This window comes from Lolium perenne, chromosome 2, assembly GCF_019359855.2.
Source record: "Lolium perenne isolate Kyuss_39 chromosome 2, Kyuss_2.0, whole genome shotgun sequence".
Lineage (NCBI taxonomy): Eukaryota > Viridiplantae > Streptophyta > Magnoliopsida > Poales > Poaceae > Lolium > Lolium perenne.
This window is the reverse complement of record NC_067245.2, coordinates 126,559,023-126,571,791: the sequence shown is the minus strand read 5'-3', so window position 1 is coordinate 126,571,791 and position 12,769 is coordinate 126,559,023. Positions and strand designations below refer to the sequence as shown.

Genomic DNA, 12,769 nt, shown 5'->3' with positions numbered 1-12,769 from the left:
GGGTGCCCTGGCTGGCTTTATATATGCAACCAGTCTAGGGTTTTACAAGAGTCCTAGTCGACTACTTCTTTGGATTGCCTTGTTGGGCCTTCTTCATATTGGGCCGAGCCGAGCCAGGTATACTAATAATGGGTACCCGAAGGGTATACCCATGTCAGTAGCCCCTGAGTGTCTAGGGAAGTCGAAGACTTGCGTAGAGACTCCAAGCATAATCATCTCCGAAGTCGAAGAAATACAAGGCAAGGCCATTGATCCAGAAAATACATCAGGTCAATATCGTAGATCATGTGTAGCGTAGATGATGTCGACGATTCTCGAAATTATTTTTCTATCGGGTGCGCGGTAGTACTCCCGATGGGAGTAGCCCCCCGAGTCTATGTGCAAGTGCTTGCACTTGGGCATACACTCAAGTTGTACTACTCGATGAAGACCTTGACTATATCTCTGGGCGCCTCCCCTCTTTTTATCGACTCCTGTTCAAAGACTTAATGAAATCCATGCGCTCCCGATGGGAGTAGGCTCCACTCGAGTCGCAGAGTCGAGTTGAGTCTACAAACATTTATATATTTACATAATCGGATGAAATTTCTGCGCTTTTTCTCCTTTTCAAATTCTTCGAGACCAAAGAAACACAATATTTTCATCGTCAAATATATTGTACAGGGATATTGGTAAATGCGGCTGATTCGTTTGACGGATCAGATACCAGTTAATTGCTCTAGTGGTAAATCCGGATAAACCTACTTCAAACTAGCGTCCCAGGAGACGAATTCGGGATACTGGCGTAATTCAGAACATGCCGCTTTAGGACTTACCGAAACTGAATTCCCGCAAAATTATTGGGTCCACAACGCGTCCGCCGGGAATTTTCTTCACATCTGTTGATGTGGAAAAAGTGGCAGAGCGCATTCGGGTGAGATGCCACGCCACACAGGATGGATCCTGGGGTCTTACCTTCGTGAACTTTTTACGAGTAACGACATTTGGAGTTTTTACCGCGGCGGACGCGCTCCGAGAATATATTGTCTACTGCCTTGTTCGGCTGATGTAATGACCCATTTTTCAGGCTCTTCTATATTTTTAGCGGCGTGATGGGATAGCCGAATATATTGGGTTCTTCTATATTGTCGTCAGGTACCTCGCCGATGCTTTTGTTTGGAATAAATAACGAGTTAATGAACCCGAAGATTTTTCCACAACTTTTTTTTGGCTTCCTCCTTGATGAAAATTTCGGCGAGTTCCTCCTTGAAGAAAATTTCTTCGGGTCCTCCTTGAGGAAAATTCTTCGGGTCCTCCTTGAGGAAAATTCTTCGGATCCTCCTTGAGGACAATTCTTCGGGTCCTCCCTGAGGACAATTCTTCGGGTCCTCCTTGAGAAAAATTCTCTGGGTCCTCCTTGAGGACAATTCTTCGGGTCCTCCTTGAGGACAATTCTTCGGGTACTCCTTGAGGAAAATTCTTCGGGTCCTCCTTGAGGACAATTCTTCGGGTCCCTCCTTCAGGAAAAATTTCATCGGGTCCTGTCCTCTCTTGAAGACATTTTCGTCGGGTTCTCCCTGAATAAGATTTCGTCGGGTTCTCTTTTGATGAAAATTTCGTCGGGTTCTCTCAAGATTTCGTCGGGTTCCTTCCTGAAGAAGATTTCCTCGGGTTCTCTTTTGAAGACAATTTCGTCGGGTTCTCTCAAAATTTCATCGGGCTTTCCTGAAGAAGATTTCGTCAGGTTCCTCCTTGATTTTTTTTGTTAGGCACAGTTCTTCTTTTGTCAACCTAAGATGTATAGTGAAGAAGTATGGCGCAGCTCCCGAGTGTCGGGTACGACAAAAGTAAATGATAATCAACTTTATGTAAAACAAAGGAACACTTAGCTTATTGGGAACGACGGAGTCGATGTGATGAAGTCTTCGAGTGCCGAGAAGAAGTCGAGCTGAAGTAGAAACCACCAAATAGCGAAAGTAGATGCCGCCATATTGTTGATGAAGAAATAGCCGAGCCCCCGAGCGCTGCTGGGGTGATGTCATTATTGTTGCTTAGACGTTGTGTCACAGTTGTTACTCGGGGCGAAATCGCTGTTGAGCCCCCAAGTGTTAGTCGTGACGTCGGAAGAAGTTGACGGAGTCGCAACGTCATATAAGGTAAAGCCATTTAGGATGAAACCATTTGAAAATAATATAATATGGATCCACTGAAAATTTACGCCATTGGAGATGAAATCGTTTGAAGATTAAACCATTGAAGATTATGTCATTAAAGATGAAGTACTGAAGATGAATCCAACATGATGTATTTGAGATGAATCCACATTGAAGATTATGTCATTAAATATGAAGCATATATCGAAGATGAATCCGCCGATATCATAGAGGATGAATCCATTGACCCGAAGAAAATAAATCCAGTAATAACCATAGAAGATGAATCCATTGACCTGGAAGCTCATCGGGTAGTATTGTATAAGAGTAAACGTAATAATATCCATATAGATGAATCCGGAAAAAATAAATTCACTGACCCGAAGAAATTAAATCGAGTAATAATCATAGATGATAAATCCACCGAAGAAATTAAATCCAGTAATAATCATAGATGATAAATCCACTGTCCCAGAAATGCGTCGGGTAGTATTGTATTAGAGGAAACTAATCATAACCTTATAAGATGAATCCGAAGAAGAAAAATCCAGTAGCCAAAGAAAATAATTCCACTGAGCCCAGAGAGATATATCTAGAGCTGGAGAAGATAAATCCACTAAGTCAAAGAAAATAAATTTACCGAGTAATCAAGTGTATTTGTGATAACAATGTAATGGCGCAACCCCATGTGTTGGGTGAATTGTAATGATGTAACGATGCAACCCCCAAGTATTCGGGTGTAACGGAAGTAAATAATAATTAACTCTCGGAAGAGGAACACTTGGCTTTTTATCGGGTGGGGCGGAGTCGACGTGGAAGTAGGTCGTGCAGCGGACACAGTCGACGTAGGTGTGCAGCGCCTGGCTGGCATAGTTGATGTAGTCGCGCGGCGCCTAGCCGGTATGGTTGATGAAGATGACGCAATCGAAGTAACTTTTTTATCGGCTACGATAGAGCTGATGTGAAAGCAGCTCGTGTGGCGGACGCGGTCGATGTATTCTTGTGGTGCCTGGCTAGAAGTAGTCGATGTGACAGAGTAGTCGATGAAGAGGGCGCAGTCGACGTGGTGAATCCTCGACGGGTGAGCCCCCGAGCGTGGTGATTGCCATGGCGAACGGGTCGACGCAGCAGCGGAAGTCGAAGTTTTATTGCGATATGCAGTTATACTACGCCGCAAAAAACTGTGCGCAAATAATAGTACGAGCCTGGAAAAAAAATTGGCCAAATAATTTTGTAAGAAGTGATTATTCGGAAGTATATACCTGGCTGGAAGTAATAGACGCGGCGGAGTAGTCAAAGCTTGGTCCATCCTAATTGAAGTTGTCAACACCCACGGCGAAATAAGAAGCTGATAGTTTTTCTATCGAACGGCGAGTTCACGCTGGCTAGTGCCCGCTCATGGACAAATCCCTCGCACGTAATACAAATAAATATGTCATATGTCCATAAAAATAATGCTCAGGTGTCTTATTCACTCGATTAATCATAACATGCGTTTCATATGTATTCTTCTACTCGTGCATAGTAAGAAGTAGTAATAATGAAGCTTTTATTGAAATCTGACTCAATCACGGAAACAACTAAAATAATATCACCTGGATGTAGTAGCAATTATCTAAATGGAAAACGCTTCGTTACCTTTGGAGGATTGCTAACATCGGTGCCTCCGGGTCGGGCGAGCGACACGCGTCCTTCGACGTGGACCAAAAACGAGAAGTTTCGTTCTTATCCGGTCGCCCCTATCGTCCTCCTTCACACGGGCTCCTCCGTTTTCTCTCTCTCTTATCCCTTTCTTGCCCGTGCCCCTGCCCCTGCCCCTGCCCCTGCCTTCCTAGCCTCGCCGCCGCATCCAGCTGCGCACCACCGCCTGCATCGCTGCCTTCCCAGCCGCCGCCTCCGGCCACGTGCCGGTGCCAGCTCCCAGCAGCCGCCGCATCCAGCCACGTGTCGCCGCCACCGCCTCCTTCCCAGCCGCCTCTGCCGGCGCCGCTACTCCACATGCACATAACCTCCTACCGCCCCCTCCCATCCTGCTACCAACGGCGAGTCGATGACAGGCGGTGCTTCAAATCGCTGTCGCCGGAGCTGCAAGCGGCGTAGCTGGGAGATGCAAATGGCGGTCGCCGGAGCTGCAAAGGGTCACCGGCGGAGCTGCCATCCCCATCGCCGGTGCTGCAAAGGGCCGCCGGCGGAGCTGCCATCCCCATCGCCGGTGCTACAAAGGGCCGCCGGCGGAGCTGAAAGGCCAGGCATGGCTGCTGCAAAGGGCCGGCAGTGGAGCTGCAAAGGCTCACCGGCGGAGCTGCGAATCCCCACCGCCGGTGCTGCAAAGGGCCGCCAGCGGAGCTGCAAAGGCCAGTCATGGCTGTTGCAAAGGGCCGACAGTGGAGCTGCAAAGGCTCACCGGCGGAGCTACGAATCCCCACCGCCGGTGCTGCAAAGGGCCACCGGTAGAGCTGCAAAGGGCCGCCGGCAGAGCTGCAAAGGCCAAGCGAGGCTACTGCAAGTGAGCACCACCTGTGCTCACTTGCAGCAGCCTCGCTTGGCGAGCGGTGGTGCGACCGTCGCCGGCGAGATCCCTCACCGTACTTGTTTTCTAGGCGTGCCGAGAGGATGGTGCGGCCAAGCTCTGCCTCTGCGTGATGTTTTTCTTTTGTTTTTTTCACTTTTATTCTCCGTAGAGAATATAATAGGTGAACATGGGGTGGTGGTCCTGGAGGGACACGTGTTGGATGGTGGAGTCGGAGGTTCGGGGAGAATAATCCTCCGGCTCAGCAGTGTCCTATCTAAATAGACTAATGTTGTTGCGATCCGAGCTCTCTCAGCGTTTTGCTGGTACTTGCATGCGCAGTGGGCCAGTAGGGATAGGTGCTGGCTGTTCCGGAATGGTCAATGCGTGGGGGCCAGATTGAGATAATGACACCGGACATACAATAACTGCCATGCGTGGAAATTAGTACAAGAACTTGTAAAATGGGTTGAACCTGTACATCAACTTGTAATCCATGTGCAAAACTGGTCCAAAACGTCATGGTGATTACACGTGGCACTGTTTTATTTGCACGAAACACCCAATGTTTGACAGAAATCGTGGCGAGTTATATATCTCTTTTTATCCTGCATGCCGGGCTCCGTTGCTTCGACCTTCTGTGCGTGGTGAGTTTTTATTATCTCGCTGTGGCATTCCTCGTTTTCGCTTTGTTCGCGAGGTTAAAGGTCTACATACAGCCGCGGACATGAGCCTGCCACCATCTGCTAGTCCATGCTGCTATTTCACGCCGCCGCTGACTGCCAACTCGTAGACTTGGCTATTGACCCGATGACCGCCGCTGCCGCTTCACACCGTGTAGCTGGGGATCACTCCTCCGACGGAAGGCTCGGTAGCCGACCTAGTCCTGGCTGACCTGCCATGCTTCTTGTCAATTGGTCGATATCCACCTTTCTGAATTCCAGACGCAACACAAAAATAGAGGAGGCTGGTTTACTAAACCCGATCAGCAGATACACTCATACACACGCCCAATTTGGTTAGCTTCCTACATGTTCAATAGTCACGGCCGGGAGCGGAGCTACCTTCGCATACACAAACCAGCTCATGCATGTTCATCGGAAAGCGATGCGTGCACACGCTCGTGCTCCGATGTTCGAGGTCTTCCTGATCATTGTCCGGTGTGTGCACGCCGTCGAACACCATCAACTCAACGTTCATACACGGCTGCCACCTGCCAGTCGCCAGAAGGTAGTGACCTCCAAAGTATATTCTCGGCCAAGTCGTGTGCATGCGTGTGCACGGCGCGCCTAGCATGCACCTTGGGCGTCCTAGTCAACTGTGTGACACCGGCATCTCGCTAAGGACGACTACATGCATGGTGCCACCGCATATAGTGCATATCCAGCTTCGCGATCATGTCGTCGCAGGAGCATAAGATGAGCGCGGCCATGCTCTCCAACGTTGCTTTCGCCGAAGAATACATCTGCAATGCCGGCAAGCCGCCTAAATTTTGCACGCGCTGGCGTGCCATGCCTGGCTGCCGGCCGGCGGAGGCTGGGCTGAGACAAGCGTGTCTTGCGCGCGTCACAAGAATCACTGCTAGCCCGCGCCATCTTCTACGACGATGGCCTCCTCGTTCGCCATCGGGCGCGCTCTTCTCGCTAGCCTACCTTCCATTCACTTTCGCCGCCGCGCTACATGCATAAACCCGTTGCAGCCGAAAGAGAAGCGGTGACCCACGACCCAACCCAGCCACTAGCACCAAAACCGCGCAAGAATTCGACACAGGCATCTCCCTGGTGCTGCTCTGCCCTGGCCGTCGCCCGTGGGCGCGCTCCTGCACTGCACGCAGATGATATGGAGACAACGGAGGCCACCGATGGGCAGAAGAAAAAGGCATCTGAGTACCTTAGGTACTCGCCCTAATTTCTGTCAAACATTGAGGGTTTCGTGCAAATAAAACAGTGCCACGTGTAATCACCATGACGTTTTGGACCAATTTTGCACATGGATTACAAGTTGATGTACCGGTTCACCCCATTTTGCAAGTTCTTGTACTAATTTGCACGCACGGCGCGAAGTTGTTGTATGTCCAGCGTTATTGCCTCGGCCAGATTTTACCGATCATGATGATTTCTTTCCCTAGATCTTCTCGGCTCGGTTCCGGCGATTTTGGAGGCGTTTCTTCTCTAACTGGAGGCGGGTCTTCTCTCTCTTCCAGCGGATCTTCTCCGGGTGCTGCCGGCCTGCTGGTTCTTGCCACTGCTTCTCCACTACTTCCTCCTTGCGTCCGCCGCTCCCCGCCGCTCGAGATGACCGGGAAAAGAAGAACGAGCACCAGGAACGAGAAGGGGGAGAGGTCGAGTCATTCTGCGGTGAAAAAACTAATCCACCGGATTTCACTCCTCGCTAGCCGTCACTTCTCCTCTCCTCCCGTCTCCCCGCGCGTCCTCCCCTCCGTGGCTGACTACATAGGTGTCCGGCAAGCCACCCCGGAGACCTTCATTCCTCCCCCGCTGTATCCTCTCTATATAGAAGCCTGGCGGCCAAACACGGGGATTGATTGTGTGAGGTCTCGCGAGGCAGCCCTATCTCGCCCCTCCCCGATCCGACCCACACGGAGCTGCTGCGCGCGTGGCAGAAGGCCGGCGCCGCTTGGAGGCTTGTTGGGCGATGAAGGAGGGCTGGCCGGAGAGCTCCGCCTCCCCTGCCGGATTTGGGCAGTGAGCCCCCTGGCTCGCTTCGTGCCCTCCCGTGGCTGGGTCGCAGGGACGGTCGAGGCCGCGCGGGGAGGAAAGACCCGGCGCCCCCGGGTCCAAGGTGGGAGGGGAGCACGGTGGCGGCATCGCCGGAGCGGAGCGTGCTGGCTTGCCTGGAATGGCTCCGTGGCAGAGGCGCTGATCGGGAGAGCTCGCGGAGGAGTTCCCTTCGTATTTCCTCTGGCTCTCTTCTAGAAGGAGAAAGCTGGGGCAACTGATGCGTCGACCGCGCGCAGACATCAATATAAACACGGGAAGTGAGGCAAGGGAATACAACCACGGCCGTGTGGTCTTCCAGGCCTAAATCGTTGTGTCAGTAGTCAGTTCGCGTCTTCTCTCCTCTCACAAAGTTGTAAGTTGTTTTCTTCTTTGCTCATATCTATTCGGATATTGTTAGATTGACCAGGTTTTGGTTGGTTCAGTAAATTATATGAACATGTTGTTTTAGTTTGTGATTACATTAGGCTCTTACATTATACTGTATGCATTTAGTGATTACGGCTAATTAGATACTCCAGCCTATACAGTCCGTTCTTCACATTGTTGATATGGAATGCATACTGAACATGTTACATTTCATATAAGAAGACTCTGTTAAATGTTCGCGATTCCCGATTTTTCTTTCTATGGGGTACAGAAGAAGGTTGCTAGATGGTAATGAAGGATTTAAAAAATGCTCATGCGACATCACAGATTGGTTTTTTCTTTATCATTTGCTATACTAAAATGGTTATGTTTAGGCCTGTAGCTGATAATTAGCCCACCTTGCCACCAACTGACAGAAGATTGTTAGAGGGATAAAGAGGACAATACTGTTTGAGAAAATAATATTTAGTGGTGACCAACTTTGGTTTCCAACAGGCAGCAGAGTCCTACATGTACTTTGTTTTCAGCTTTCAAGAAACTGATTGTAATCTATAATTGGTTGGCTTGATTCTGCCAGAAAAATTGTAATACTATTCGTAACAGCCCACTGTTTAGGTCAGACCACGGGGCCATGATATTAGAGCATCTCCAACAGGCGCGCTAAAACGCCCGCGCGGCATAAAAACTGCCGGTTTGCAGCGCGCGGGAGGAAAATCGGCCCTCCAGCAGGCGAAGCAAACCGCGCGGCGCTGTAAAAATTTTAGGGCGCGGGCGGGTTTGCGCTATCGCGAGCGGCATAGTTTGTGCGCCGGCTACAACGCGCGGCATCGCTCGTCCACGCGCGAAAAACTCCCCGCGCTGAAACTTCCCCTTCCGCGTCGCCGCCCGAGCGCCCAATCCGTCGTCTCCGCGCGGCCGCCGGCGCAATCCCGACGATGGATGGTCCCTCCGGCAACCCACTGACTCCTCCCTACTCCGTCCCACCCTCCGCCGCGCCGCCGCCCAATGCGCCAAACCCTAGCGACGGCGCCAACACAACGGCAGCTGTGCGCGCGCTCTTCGTCCCGCCGCGCGGGGCACTGCACGCTGGCGCAGCCGCCGCGCAGATGGCAGCCGCGTAGGGCGCCGGCAGCGCGCGGGCCGCGCCGATGAGGAGGAAGGCGTCGTCGACCAAACGGCCGTCCATCGGTGCCGCCTCCGTCGCGCCGCCGAAGAAAGCGAAGGCGCCCGTCTCCCGCCGGCCGCAGCCGCCTCCTCCTCCGACGAACCAGACGCCTCCTCGTCCTCCTCCTCCGACGAGTCAGCCGGCGCCTCCGTCCGGCAGCCGCGCGGGCGCACATACGGTGCATGATGAAATGCCCGAGAGGTAAAAAACACTACTTTTCATCCAAATTGTAGTTTAGATGCATACCTAGCTGGATAATAATGAATTTCATTGCAATGTAGAAAGAGGCTATGGATGCTATTGAAGCTCGGAGAGCCGCTTTGGAGGAGAGGATTGCCGCCAATGAGGACAGGAAGTTGGCTTTGGAGGAGAAGAGGCAAGCCACCGAGGAGCATCTACGCCTAGCGGAGGAGGAGAGGAAGCTTTTCTTCATGGATACTTCCCAAATGGATGAGAGGCAAAAGGAGTACATCAACCTTGCTCGCGACGAAGTGTTGGCCAAGAAGAGATTGTTGATGGCCAACATGAACACACCCACGGCCGACATGTTTGGAGGAGGCATGCCGACGTTTGGAGGAGGCATGGGAGGCATGGCCGGCATGGGAAGCATGCCCATGCCCGCCATGGGAGGCATGGCCGGCATGGGAGGCTATGGAGGCATGGCCGGCATGGGAGGACCAACCTATGGAGGAGTGTTTGGAGGGACTATGGGAGGCTCGGTGAGTGGTGTGTATGGGAGTATGGGAGCACCACCGGGAGGCTTCGTGTCTTCCATGAATGCTACTATTCCTCCTTCAACCCAAGAAGATGAGGAAGAAGAAGAAGGTGTTGACTTGAAAAATGCGGAAGTGTGATATGCATTTGTGATATGCAAATTGTGTGTTCCACTTTGTCCATTTGAACCATATGTCGTGTGTCATTATTGAACTACGTCATTTTTTGTGTCGTTCTTGAACTATGTGATGTGTGTTGCACTTTGTTCCCATTTAAATTATGGTACATCATTTGTTTCATGATTTATGTGTGAGTATTTGATCTTCTGAGATGCATAGTAGTGTAGAAAACTGTTTCCCGCGCCCGCGCGCGCTGTATTTTGCCGCGCCCGGCGGAGGACCATTTTTACCGCCCACGCACGCGCTGCATATTGGCGCGTCCTGGGGGGGAAAAACCGGCCCAGCGCGCGCTATCTGTTTACCGCGCAGCGAAACGGAGGTTTACCGCGCCGCGTTTTAGCGCGCCTGTTGGAGATGCTCTTAGTGACAGTATAGTTTTAGGTAGAACACATCACCCACCTGAGATCAAGGTTAGCGAACGGCGAATCTAATGGAGAAACCATAAGCACTAAATATGCAGAATTATTGTATCGGTCTGCACATCACCCATTCGAGAACTAATATGTGTTTTGTTCACGCAACAAGAGCATACATATAAGAAATATTGGCCTTTCAGGAATATTCCACCGGTACTGTCTCCGCTCACACAGAAGAACGGATGATTAAATCCTGGTGTCAAGGCCAACGAACTCCAAGAAGAACATTGGGTGTTACAGATACAAGGTTTGGTATGTACTCATGTGTAACTATTTTGTTGTGTTGTAATTTTTCGATCAATTCCTACGGGCAGTAAGCTTAACCTTTGCGAGCATTCAGTTCTGATTTAGGCTACATCTTATTCTTAGAGGATTTTTGTTCCATCAGTGCATGTTGCAAACATGACCATTCATGCATATTTTTGGCGGATAATCAACTGGCAGCGTATTTGTGAATGAATAATAATAATCGTAAGCTGGCATTTTTATGTATGTATTGAAGTTTTTGCTATTTGTTATTTTTCAGCTGCTTTTTGCGAGATTCTGACTTATGGTGGCACAACATTTCCTCATTTGTAATAGCATGGCACATAAACTTTAAAAAGATAGCATGTGATTTTTTTTCCTTTGGTTTTGGCAGCAAGTGTGTTATACTTAATAGATTATTCATTCCTTTTGGAGGCAGTGAACAAACATTCTGCATTGCAGAGTTATGGGTTGTTGTATACTCACAGGGATCGCTGCATAGGTGTTATTAGCTGCAGTTACAGATTGTCTGAACTGTTGGTTGAAGGCTTTGTTTGAATATAGTGGGTTTTTTTCTTGGGTTGAGGAAAATGAAGTGCACCATTGACGTAGAATTTTGCACTATTTTTATTGCTAGCCACAGGGTCTGGTTGTTACTACCACTTGGATGTTGTGTTTGGATCCTTGGTTTTATTTTCTAATGCACATTATGAGAAAATTATTAAGATAGCTCCTAACAGCTCATGAAAATTATTGCCTTGCAATGACCAAGATTAGTATGCCTTTCATGAAGTATCGACCTTTGTTGATTGGAGACAAGTGGTTTCCTCATTAATGTGATAACCAGTTTTCTCTCCCATTTGTTGTACTAATATGTGCCGTTGGATATTTAGGATAAATATGGAAGGAGGTGGTCATGCCTGATGTGTTACTATCCTACCTAGGTTAGGTGTTTAGGCTCATGTCATATTGTGTTGGTGTGTACGCTGGTGGGATCTGTGTACCCAATTGAGTTATTATCGAGAAGGCCTGGCGTTTTGAAAGCATGTCTGAGCTCTTTCCTATGAACATGCGAGTTACCGCGGTATGTTTATGTTTTTAGCCTATCTGTTTTATCTCATGATTTGTTTATGCTGACAGTTAGTTGTGCAGGGTATGTAGTTTCGATGCAAGATTACGATTTGGCGTGTTGCAGCCCAATCAGGGATGTTGGGTTCTGACTTTCTGCCCTGTGATGAGTGTAGCTGCAAAGCATTACAAGAAGGATCTGGGTGCATGTGTTCCAAAGGTAAATGTGGTGGCAAGAATGCCAGTCCAGGCGTGTCCGATTCTTTATCCATTTATTTTCTTCGCTTCTTTTGCCAGGTCTTCTGTATCTTACTACCTCCATCCCAAGGCTTAAGGCCTATATTTTTTCAGAAAGTCAAACGAAGTAAAGTTTGACCAAACTTTTAGAAAAATTTATGAACAAATATGATATTTTGTAGGTACCATATGAAAACATATTTCATTATCTATCTAATGATATTGATTTTGTACTTTTCATGTTAATGATTTTTGATAAAAACTTAGTCAAACTTAACATAGTTTGACTTTCTGAAAAACATATAGGCCTTAAGCCTTGGGATGGATTATGTCTCTCTTTGCTGTTGTATCACAGGTTTCAGATTCTTATCGTAGTGTGTACACGGATCATCTGTTGAGATGGTTTTCTTTGGTGGTGCGGGTTGTGGTTGTTAGCTCCTACCCATACTAAATGTTGGGTGCAGCCTTCTCTCAATCTCTCAGCTCATTCTTAGTGGACACACACATGAGCAAGGAGAACAGGGGAGAAACTTGCTTGAGCAACAAATGCTCTTTCACTATTATATAGCAACATATGCTACATCTTGGCTTACAAGTTACTCTCCATATGGGGTGCCTCTTATATAGAGGTTTTCAGGTCGGTGCTACAGTGACCGACCTGCTACAGTGACCGACCTGCTACAGTGGCCGACCAAGTACAGCTAATGTCTAGATGGCGTTTTGCTGCTACAAGCAAAACCCAAACTGAACTAGTGCTGCTAGCTTAACTACTAAGCAACTACAAGATTATTTCCAACAATCACCCCCCTAATCTTGTCATCTTCTTCCTCGTCTCCAGGATCTCCTTGTTCAACGGCGACCAACGCCGCAACTTCTTCCTGCCACTTCATCTTGAGACGCGCACTTGGCTGCTTGATCCGCACATACCGGCCGCACGCACAACACGCTCCAACGCGCACAACGCCGCAGGCCTTCAACAGATCACCAACGCTCTCT

The 12,769-nt window shown here is 49.1% G+C and overlaps 1 long non-coding RNA gene across 3 annotated transcripts; it reads left to right on the top strand.

The window, feature by feature from the left end:
* The first annotated feature begins 6,747 nt into the window (after nt 1-6,747).
* LOC127333487 (uncharacterized) lies at nt 6,748-11,777 on the top strand. Of its 3 annotated transcripts, XR_011751948.1 has the most exons (4): nt 6,748-7,734; nt 10,363-10,711; nt 11,362-11,552; nt 11,621-11,777. It is a non-coding gene; the product is annotated as an uncharacterized lncRNA (long non-coding RNA). The 3 variants fall into 3 exon arrangements; XR_011751949.1 differs by lacking the exon at nt 6,748-7,734 and having other exon boundaries at nt 10,173-10,693; XR_007871199.1 differs by lacking the exon at nt 6,748-7,734 and having other exon boundaries at nt 10,173-10,711.
* Nucleotides 11,778-12,769: the final 992 nt, after the last annotated feature.